The sequence below is a fragment of the Topomyia yanbarensis genome, chromosome 3 (assembly GCF_030247195.1).
Source record: "Topomyia yanbarensis strain Yona2022 chromosome 3, ASM3024719v1, whole genome shotgun sequence".
NCBI classification, from domain to species: domain Eukaryota; kingdom Metazoa; phylum Arthropoda; class Insecta; order Diptera; family Culicidae; genus Topomyia; species Topomyia yanbarensis.
In genome coordinates this window covers 414,735,730-414,748,330 of record NC_080672.1, presented here as the reverse complement: position 1 = coordinate 414,748,330, position 12,601 = coordinate 414,735,730, and the positions used below count along the sequence as shown (strand labels likewise).

At 34.0% G+C, this 12,601-nt stretch overlaps 1 protein-coding gene across 21 annotated transcripts in view; it reads right to left on the bottom strand.

Annotated features, from left to right (window-relative positions):
- Nucleotides 1–12,601, bottom strand: part of LOC131691248 (sorbin and SH3 domain-containing protein 1) — a 410,190-nt gene that overhangs the window by 39,282 nt on the left and 358,307 nt on the right. The gene's annotated exons all lie outside the window — the stretch shown is intronic.

Below are 12,601 nucleotides of genomic sequence, written 5' to 3'. Positions count from 1 at the left end.
TACAGGAAGTCACGGGTTTGTTTTCGATTTATTTGGGATGGGTTGTTGTATATTTGCTGGTCGAAAATGTGTGTTAAAATTCGGGCAGATTGGAGACGTGATGGAATCAGAATGACCACATGATCTGTGGCTTGTTTTTAGATTTCAGCACATCTTTCTAATTAAAGGGGTTACTCCACCGTAGAATTTAAAAAAATCAAAGTTTTTTTATTGGTCCAAGATATGCTTAAGGGTCTTGAAAATGATATACCAAAAAAATCACAGGTGACGATAATTGTCAAAGGTTCAAATTTTCTCTTCTGCCGCAACGCCTTTATGTATACCTCGAGCATACTGAAAACTTTAACCGCGTTTTGTCGTGACTAACGACTTACCTTTCAATATAGGGGCCCCTTTTCAAAATTTCGGAAGAAAAATGATGTAAGATTTTGAACGCTTATATCTTTTGTTGTACTGAATGGATTTAATCAATTTCTTCGGCATTTTGTCGAAAATATTTGTACCAATGTTGTATTAAATTTTGGAATATGTAGGATATTCATTATCAACGGAAAAATAGTGTTTTGAAAAATCTTTCGAAAACGTCTCGGAAAAGTGAAAATTTTCAGCCCATCCCGCACAGAGCCGTCAAAATGGTGCAGCAAATGAACAATAAAATAATGAAAAGTTTATATAAAGGTCCACTACATGTTTGTTCCTATGATTATTCGTATTGGGTTGCTTGACGAGAGCAGTTGGTGGGGGAAAGCCGGGATATTAATTTTGGTTAAGCCATTAGAAGTCGGACGGAAAGGAAAGGCTCATGCACGCCACGAGAACGAGCGAGAAAGCGATAGTAGTGCATATTAGCGAAAGCGTTACGTACATTTTGAACGTTAATAACTTTTCTTCTACTAAACGGATTGCCAATCTTGTTTCATAAATCGGAAGGAAAACGTTCAACGCTTGCTACCGATACGTTGTTTGCTATATAAAATTTGTTTAAATAGTTCAAAAACTACTTTAAATGAGAATCAACATTAATGATAAAACCTATAAATAGGGGTGTCGCAGTTTTTCTCAAAACCAGACGTGTGTAAGACGCAGTGCATAACAGACGTGCGTGGTCGTGAGAAGCTGCATCGGACGACCAATCAAATCAGCTACCATCGGAGAGAAGCAGAAAAACGTTGGTGGAGGTGGTGGCGGTGAGAAGGCCAAAAAGCCAAAGGCTAAGAAACGCAGTCACTGAAAAAGCGGTAGTAACTGCCACTAAAAATGCCACCAAAACATCGAAGACTGCAAAGCGTACTCATTCGGTGTGAGCTGCGAAAGGGGAAAGATCGTATGGATGTACGCAGTAAAAACAATCGTCGGCAAGGTTTGAATTGTTTTAAAAGATTCCCGTCTTGTATCAACATAGTTATCCACAAACCGTCCTTATTAGGACGAATGCAAAATGGAAAAAGAATTTAATTAGAAAGTTTCTTTTATTAACTAGTATTAAGTTTGCGCTTGGTAATTCTGTACTTTTACCAGTGAATCATAAGAAAATGTTTTTCCAATCTACAAACCCGAAGGTTTTTGCAAATCCTTCCAAGAAAATCAGTGAATGTGGCAACTAAGCGAAAGCTACACCAAAACGAATGATGAAAATATTTTCATTTATCGAACAAAAGGACGTCCTTCCATCTGCATTGTAAAGTCAATAAAAAGGAACACCATGATGAAAACCGTGCTCATTCGGTGTGAGCTGCGAAAGGGGAAAGATCGTACGGATGTACGCAGTAAAAACAATCGTCGGCAAGGTTTGAATTGTTTTAAAAGATTCCCGTCTTGAATCAACATAGTTATCCACAAACCGTCCTTATTAGGACAAAGGCAAAATGGAAAAAGAATTTAATTAGAAAGTTTCTTTTATTAACTAGTATTAAGTTTGCGCTTGGTAATTCTGTACTTTTACCAGTGAATCATAAGAAAATGTTTTTCCAATCTACAAACCCGAAGGTTTTTGCAAATCCTTCCAAGAAAATCAGTGAATGTGGCAACTCTGCCACTAAGCGAAAGCTACACCAAAACGAATGATGAAAATATTTTCATTTATCGAACAAAAGGACGTCCTTCCATCTGCATTGTAAAGTCAATAAATAGGAACAGCTTGATGAAAAGTGTGCTCATTCGGCGTGAGCTGCGAAAGGGGAAAGATCGTATGGATGTACGCAGTAAAAACAATCGTCTGCAAGGTTTGAATTGTTTTAAAAGATTCCCGTCTTGTATCAACATAGTTATCCACAAACCGTCCTTATTAGGACGAAGGCAAAATGGAAAAAGAATTTAATTAGAAAGTTTCTTTTATTAACTAGTATTAAGTTTGCACTTGGTAATTCTGTACTTTTACCAGTGAATCATAAGAAAATGTTTTTCCAATCTACAAACCCGAAGGTTTTTGCAAATCCTTCCAAGAAAATCAGTGAATGTGGCAACTCTGCCACTAAGCGAAAGCTACACCAAAACGAATGATGAAAATATTTTCATTTATCGAACAAAAGGACATCCTTCCATCTGCATTGTAAAGTCAATAAATAGGAACAGCTTGATGAAAAGTGTGCTCATTCGGCGTGAGCTGCGAAAGGGGAAAGATCGTATGGATGTACTCAGTAAAAACAATCGTCTGCAAGGTTTGAATTGTTTTAAAAGATTCCCGTCTTGTATCAACATAGTTATCCACAAACCGTCCTTATTAGGACGAAGGCAAAATGGAAAAAGAATTTAATTAGAAAGTTTCTTTTATTAACTAGTATTAAGTTTGCACTTGGTAATTCTGTACTTTTACCAGTGAATCATAAGAAAATGTTTTTCCAATCTACAAACCCGAAGGTTTTTGCAAATCCTTCCAAGAAAATCAGTGAATGTGGCAACTCTGCCACTAAGCGAAAGCTACACCAAAACGAATGATGAAAATATTTTCATTTATCGAACAAAAGGACATCCTTCCATCTGCATTGTAAAGTCAATAAATAGGAACAGCTTGATGAAAAGTGTGCTCATTCGGCGTGAGCTGCGAAAGGGGAAAGATCGTATGGATGTACTCAGTAAAAACAATCGTCTGCAAGGTTTGAATTGTTTTAAAAGATTCCCGTCTTGTATCAACATAGTTATCCACAAACCGTCCTTATTAGGACAAAGGCAAAATGGAAAAAGATGGGTTGGTAATGTATATGACATAACAGGGGTGTCGTGACCACACTTCGAAGTTATTTCAAATCTTGCAAAGCATAAATTGACATAATTTCAATGATTGTTCCTTTATGAATGAAATGACAAATTTTCAGGTCAACGCGGCAATAACTTTGCAATTTATAGAACAATTTTATATTTTTAGTTATCATATATTAACTGTCATCTCTTCCAAACAACTTAACCCTCTGCTGCCAACCACGTGGTTTTGCAGGGTTAAGGAGAATCATTGTAAAATGTCCAATACATGATTTTATGTTGTTACCTCCACTAAAACCACTTCAGAACACTCCCACCTGTCATACATGTACATTGTCTGCATGTTGAAATCATTATATGAAATTATTGACCTGTATTCAACGCGGAGAACTCGGTAATAAAATTGTTTTGCTGAATATACTAACGAACGGGATCTCCAGGAAAATTTCGCTGAGCCCGGTGAATCGAACTTAATGCGCAAAATTTAGCCATTTGAAGGAGATACAAGCAGAATTTTAAGAATATGAGCATCGCGGTTATGTCCCGGACATTACCCGCCCCTAGTTTTTCGCTAAGCGTGTTCATTTCTGTACGGAAAAGATTCCGATGGTTGTTTCGAGAGATTTTAACATTGATAGTTCAAAGCAAGAAAATATGAAATTTGTTCATTTCATGAATGAATGTCTCAACGAGCTTAGAATCCAGCGCATCCCCGATCAACGCAGACGCCAACAACAAAGGTTCTTTTCAGAACCACCATAATTATTATAAAGAATAACTTGAAACATTCCCACATATTTCATTGAGTATCATTCGATTTGAATTACAAGTCAAACGAGTAGTCACGACACTCCGGTTATGTCCTAGACATTACCCACCCATCTTTTTCTCGGAACCAATTTTTTTTTTGAGCTGACCGAAATCGTAACACGAACAAATAATTTTTGATCGCTTTGAAATTTTGTACAATATATTCAAATTTGATTTCTCCAGAGACATACGTAGGATTTTATTTGTTTATTGGTTAATTTTTTTAATCAACAATTTTGTGTCGATTTTTATAATATTTTCAGCGTTTTTACATTTCTTACAAAAGAAATGTATAGGATTCGCTCAAACTTTGAAAAAAATTTCCGTGGCCCATACACCATACACCAATTGACTCAGCTCGACAAATTGAGACAATGTCTGTATGTGTGTGTCTATGTATGTACGCTAATGTCTTGTAATTATCTCAGTAATTGCTGAACCAATCTTAGCAAAACTTGTTCAAAAGAATTTTTGTTTTTGGATATGTTGTTTACTTTCTGTGGTATGGGTCGATTTTGTTAAAATACGACATATTTCAAGCATATAACTTTCGAATAAAGCAATTTAATCACGTTACGTGAAAAAAAAATAGAAAATAAAAACACGTTTCTAACAAACTATGGATTATCAAAATCCGTTCTCGAGCGGCGGAGATAGAAAACATTTTATATTTTTTCCTGGCTTACCAATTTTTAATAACCAAAAATGAGACCGTTGCATCAAGATTATTTGTTTACTGGTGTTTTAGGGGCCAAACTAAACCGATTCTGAATATCGGGGTATGAAAACACATTTACAGGATTCAAGGAATTTGATGCCGGAAACATTTTTTGATCATACTCTATACGGCCCATAACAGTATAAGAATCCCATATGGATTTTTGTCGAAATTGAGTTATCTGGTGGATTGTATTCTGTATCACAACTGAATCACAATGCACATATAAGGTTACCAGGTTTGTTTAGAAAATACCGAAAAAATACCAAAACATGGTTGTCCCATCCATTTCTCAACTTGCTGTTTTCCATATGGGATATGTATGCATTTATGGGCAGTATAGTGCATGAACTATTTCTCAAAAACTAATATGTAAGTTCGCTACAAAGATAAAATAATGTCTAAGTTCACCTCAAAGTGATTTTTTTTTCCAGAGTTGGTGTATTTACCCTTTGGATTAGGCATTGCATTCAGTCGTGAGGTAGATGTTGGATTGTATATGAATACAATATCATATAATTCATATTCATGTTATACTCGTGGCATCATCGACAGCAAAATTCTAGGAATAATTTGATTTCCTTTGCAAGATTTTGGTTATACTAGTCATGGCGCAAAAATTACTAGTTGCAATATTTATAATAAGGAATGAAAATATCGAATAATGTGTATAAAAATAATGTCACGATACTAACCATCAGTTACCACCCCCCCCCCCCCTCCAGCTTATCTCCTACTCTCTCTTTCACTCTTTTCGTGTTCGTGGCAACTGTCACGATACACATCTAGGTTGTTATTTCTCTATCCATTTGTAAGTTTTGTAATAAGGTATGTCAGATAATTTGATGTTCCTGAATTTTACCGGTAACGAATCTATTTTTGTTATAATCCTAAGGATTTTCCACGTTCAACAAGGTATAGTTTTATGAGATATATGCACGAGAAAATGATGAAGTTTAATATGAATGACAAAAGGCCATTTAACCCCAACTTCTCGTATTTGGACAAAGATCAAAAAGGCTCCGATAGATTTTTGAGATTTTTTCACATTAGAAAAACTACAAAATACGTATGATTTGCATCACGGAGCAGAAAAATCATCAAAAATATGGGATTTTGGGGCCAAAATGACCAAGTACCCCACTTTCTCGTATTTTACTAGAAACAAAAGTATCTCCATTCAAATACTAAGATTATTTCCTTTCAATAGAGGTATAAGTTGTAATTTTCTGATTGCTACTTCAAAAGTTATAGCATTTAATGTATTTTTCCTATATATTTTCCCGTAGTACCAACTTCAAAAAAATTCAAGCGAAGTTGGCGGGGGTCTAAAATTGTCCAAATGATGTGAAATTTGACATCTGACATTTGTCACAATATGAGAGGGGGGCCTTTGAGAATTAAAAAAAAATTTTTTTGCAATGCCGTACTCCACATAAGTGTTTGTTAATTCTGTCAAATTTAAAAACCCGTTTATTGGTGTCGTTCATTATAATCAATTCAAACAAAATTTTTAGGCAAGAGTTTAATACAAAATATTTTTAGTCACCCGTGCATTGTATATTAATAAGCTGTTCTTTAAATAATGATATTTTACCAAACATTTCAGAACTTTCTGAAATAATGGTTCTCAAATACGTTTTATTCATTTAGTTATTTTAAATTTATTTAAATTTCATACTACGTATTAAATTTCAGTTAATTCATTTTATGATTTTTTTCATTCTGTATATTTTATTCATTTTGAATATATGACTAATTTAAAATGTATGATAATTTCATTTAAATCATTTATTTCATTCAGCATTCTTCTTATTCATTTTGTTCATTTGAGTTCATTTTATCTGTTTAGTTCGTTTCATTCTTTGGATTCATTCTGATCAGTTTATTCATTTCATGCATCTTATTGATAACAATAATTTAACTTGTTTTATTTACTGTTTCCATTTTATTAATTTTTTCAGTTAATACTTTTTATTCAGTTTTTTTTTATTTTAATAATCTGACCAATATTTTTCAGACATTCATTTTGTTCATTTCATCCAAATTAATAATTTGATGCAAATTAATTTATTTTATCAATTTTGTAGCTTAATTTTCATTTGAATCATTGAATTCGTTTTATTTTGTTTATTTTTTCTTTTTTTTATTCATTTTACCAATTTAATTTAGTTTGTTTAATTTATTCATTTTATTTTTTTATTAATTTTATCATTATTATTAATTTTATATTTCATTTAGTTTATTCATATAATTTTTTTTCTATTCATTTTATTATTGTTATTAATTTTATAAATTTAATGATTTTTTCCAGTTCATGCTTTTTATTCCGTTTTTCGTTTTATTAATTTTAAGGATTATGTTCAGTCATTCATTTTATTTATTTAGTCCAGTTGGTTAGTTCTATTCTATAAATTTTATAATTTTTTTATAGTGCTTAATTTGTCACTCAATGAGTTGAACTAATTTGATTTTGATAGCTTATTGTCATTTTTTTGCTTCAACAATTTTTAAATTTCCCTTATTCTATTGATTCTTTTTTTTATAATTTGTGCATTTTGTTCGAGATTTTATTCTTGCAGATCTGTGTTCATTCCATCTCTAGTTGGGTTCCTACATCGCATGAGTTGGGTGTACCCCATTAGGCATAAATACGTTAGGCATACGGACGTTTGGCATACGTACGTTAGGCATAATGGACGTTAGGCATAAAAACGTGTGGCAAAATGGACGTTAGGCATAATATACGTTAGGCATTATAGACGTATGGCATAATGGACGATTGGCATAATGGACGTTAGGTATAAATTATCATGTTGAAGTATCTTTTACGAAAATAACTTTTTGGTGGTGACAGGTGGTAAGAGCGCAAATGTTTGAATTTTTTTAATGTTGTAGAATTACTCTGAAAGCTGATAGAACTCGATCCACATTTTATTCTATTGTAAATATCTCAAAAAAGCTTAACTCATATAAAAGATGCAGAACGAAAGCACATCGAATGAACGAATATACAAATAGCAGATCTCTAAAATAGGCTTAACTTGTTTAAAATCGGTCTATTTTGTATTAATGCATGAATAACGCACATCAACCCCTTCATGCCCATAATTTTTGTAATCAATAACGTTTTTAAATTGCTAAAACTTTTGATTTAGGCAGAATTCACTCGAAAAAAAAACAAGTAAGACCAGTAACTGGTACTATTATAACTTAGAACTAAAGTTATTGCTATTAATCTGATATAACTCTGTTAGAGCAGTACTACCAGAGATATTTACAGTTAGCGTTGATAAATGAAATTTTGATATATCTTCATTATTTTCCATTATTGTTGAAAACTGATAAAACGTATCAATTTGGACCGTCTTCGACTATCTTTCCTAGCATTTAGAATATTGAAAATTGTCTAGGAGAATTGTGTTGAGCACCGGAAGGTAAATATTGAGCAGCTTCCAGCACTGCGAAAGAAGCATCGGGTTTTTCGTCTTTCTTGAACTCTATGAAAAAAGTTGGGCATGTAAGGGTTAACTCAGATTAGTTTTCATGCATGTAAGATGAAATTGTCCAAGAAGAAAATATATAACCTTGAAGAACAGCTCATGAAAGAAACAATGATTCATTTTATTATGCATTCAACGAATATACGAATATTGCTGGTTCTATATTGATTGTCTCCCATATTCTTAAGCACAATGATTGTTTTCTCGAGGCCATCACAAATAGAACTATGGAAACTTTTTGATATGAGAGAAGGTTTAATCCCGTACTGTGACGAGTTACCGAAACGAAAAAGGTATCGTCACAAACGTAGACTCAGTAGCCTAATGTTGATCCTGTACATGACACTGCCAGTTTCCATAGGATCCAAAACTTAATGTCTGTTAATTATTTTGTTTTTCTTTTTTAATATTTGGATGCAACTGTATTATAAATAATTCTAAGAGGCTTGAAATGTGCTTGTATCAAAACTGTTCGTCTCGTCTTCAGAAAAAATAGAAAAAACTACACTTTCAAGCGTTAAATATCTCACTAAAGTTATGCGAAGGTATGGTATAGCAAAGCGTCCTTTTTTCCAATCTGACAAAAACAAGCGAAATCTTTATAATAACGAAAGCCTTGCGATTATTTTTATATTTTTGTGAATTATGTCTATCGTCCATTATGCCAAACGTACTTATGCCTAACGTATGTATGCCTAATGTACTTATGCCTAACGTATTTATGCCAAACGTCGCGCACCCGCATGAGTTCTGTAAACTAATGAATGATCCAAAATTGATATGTGTAAGAAATATCTCATCTCACTGTTAGGTGGATAAAGTCGTTTTTTATAACAAGAGCACCATTTAACGAAAAATCTAAATATCGAAAAAATCCTACGTACGTCGCTTGCTATTGTTGTAAGGAATTAGAAAAAAATAGTTTAAACTCTAGGTTAAAAATTACAGGGGATAGGCTTCCGACCGTGGACCCTTTCCCAAATGCCGCGTTTACGGGAAAAAGCAAAACAGCCGCCATCTTGTGACAGAATTACTCGAATAAAATATGTTTTGTGCTTCACAACTAGTACTATAAATCCCATTTGACAAGACCTCGATTCACGTCTAGAAAAAATCCTGAATTTTTTTCATGTTCTACAGTGGTAAGTCCAACCTAGAAAAAAGAGTAAAGCTACTCAAACACAACACAAAGTCCGACTTGTTAAAAATAGATATTGTAACCTTGAGATTACATCTTCTGCGTAAAGCGAAGCACTACTGTCTCAACCACATCTATGTATGTACCAGGAGCAAGTGCATGTCACTATACACTGAAACCTCCATTTACGAACCAAACCGGGGGTTCGTAAATTGAATTAGTTCGTAAAAAAAGTGTTCGTTATTTGGGATTTAGTTCGTAAAAAAGTTTGCTTCACATTCTTATTAATATTCGTTGGTTGAGCAATATTCTCGATAACCCTGACAATATGGGTATTTTTGGAACGGACTTGACAAGTAGATGCTGAAAATGGACAATTGGAACCTTTTTGAAATCCAAGATGGCGACTTCCGGTTGAGCAATATTCTCGATAACCCTAACAATATTGGTATTTGTGGAACGGACTTGACAAGTAGATGCTGAAAATGGACAATTGGAAACTTTTCCAAGTTCGATATGACGATTGCCGGTTGAGCATTATTCTTGATAACGAACAATATGGGTTCTATTTCCGTCATGCACTCGTCAACCCTATCCAGAAAATACCCATATTGTTGAGGTTATAGATAATTTATCTAAACCGGAAGTCGCCATTTTGGATTCCAAAATGGCTCAAGACATCGATTTCCGTCATGCACTCGTCAACTCCATTCCGAAAATATCCAACTCATATTAGTGTCAATTAACTAAGATTACATAAGTATATAACTTCATGCTGTAATGTACGAACTCAAACTTTCCAAAAAGTTCGTTATTTCGAATTTAGTTCGTAAAAAAAGTTACGTAAATCGAATATTACGTAAAAAACCTGTTTTAATCCACCTATAGGTGCAATTATGCCTTTCTCATTTCTCCAAACTATGATTTAATAACTGGTACGTACAATATAACATTATGGAAATGTCTTTCATTCTTATTACACTTGGTAAGTATATATAAGAGCACCTTTTTGCATTCATCGAGGTATCGGTTTGAATCGGAGTTTTCTATGTGATCGCACTCCACAACCCGTAACTCCGGAGCTGGAAGTCGGATGGAGATGGAATTTAATATCAGTTTCCGGGGACGCAACACCTTTCATTTGAGACTAAGTTGATCAAATCGTTCTAGCCATTTTCGAAAAACTAATATAACCGTTATTCTGAATTTGGGTGCTTCCGGATCCGTCGATGGTGGCCAGTGTGGCCAAAGAGACTTTGAATGACTGTTGGTGACCTAGATCTACAAATTCAACAGTTGTGTTTATATTTTGGAAAAAAATCACCTCACCAATTCATCGCAGAATTCGTTAGAATCGGGATTTGCTGCGTGATCGTACGTATCACCCTGTAATTCAGGAACCAGAACTCGGATCCACACAAAATTCAACAGCAGCTGATGGACCTTTCATTTAAAATCAAGTTTGTCAAAATCGGTTCAGAAAATTCCGAGAAACCGATGTGGACAAATCAACAAATTTTGTTTTGTAACCATACTCTTCAACTCGTAATCCGGAACAAGATGCGGGTTGAAAATGAAATTCAATAGCAACCTATGGGAATATTATACCTTTCATTTGAATCTTAGTTTGTAAAAATCGGTTCAGCCATCTCCAAGAAACCGATGTGGACATTTTGTTAACAAATCCGCACATACACACATACATACATACATACATACATACATACATACATACATACATACATACATACATACATACATACATACATACATACATACATACATACATACATACATACATACATACATACATACATACATACGTACATACATACATACATACATACATACATACATGCATACATACATACATACATACATACATACATACATACATACATACATACATACATACATACATACATACATACATACATACATACATACATACATACATACATACATACATACATACATACATACATACATACATACATACGTACATACATACATACATACATACATACATACATACATACATACATACATACATACATACATACATACATACATACATACATACATACATACATACATACATACATACATACATACATACATACATACATACATACATACATACATACGTACATACATACATACATACATACATACATACATACATACATACATACATACATACATACATACATACATACATACATACATACATACATACATACATACATACATACATACATACATACATACATACATACATACATACATACATACATACATACATACATACATACATACATACATACATACATACATACACATATACATACATACATACATACATACATACATACATACATACATACATACATACATACATACATACATACACATATACATACACACAGATATTTTGCGATCTCGGCAAACTGAGTCGAATGTTATATGAGACTCGGCCCTCCGGGCCTCGGTTTGAAAATCGGTTTTTGAAGCAATTGCATAACCTTTCTATATGAGAAAGGCAAAAGAATAATATTTAATTAGCTTAATAAGCATGAGTTCAATGTTATCTTCATGTGATTATAATTTGGAAAGGTTGGTGGAATGGGTTTGAACGTGTAGGGAATGGGGGGTTAGTAGAGTGGGAGTGGAGGATGCGTCAGAAATCCTTCATCTTATTTCGGTATACGGGATGGATGAAGGAAATGCGGGTGTGAGGGTGGTCCAATGGGAGGGGAGTGATGAAGGAGGGAGGTGTAAGGGCAAGAGGGGGGGGGGCGACGCAATACTCAACTGCATATTTTGCCTTCCATTTGAGACTTGGTTTGAGAAAATCGGTTCAGTCATCACCGAAGAACCGATTTGACTTTAATTGTGGAATATGCCCGGAATTCCGGACTTCCGGAATCGTCGATAGTGGACAATATATTCAAAGAATGTTTGATTGGCAATCAGTGATCTAGATCTGCGATTAGAAGTTATTTGGTGACCATTTCAATAGTTTTTAGCCTCTGAGGTATTACGATTGTACCGATTTACATGGGAAATTCCAGTGTATCCTTACTAACACCCCTGTAACTCCGGAAGCAAGAGTCAGAACCGAATGAAATTCAGCAGCAGTCAATGGCATCACTGTATCTTTCATTTGAAATCAAGTTTGTAAAAATCGGTAGAGAATTCGTTGGGGAATGGGTGTGATATTAGCTTAGGAACTTG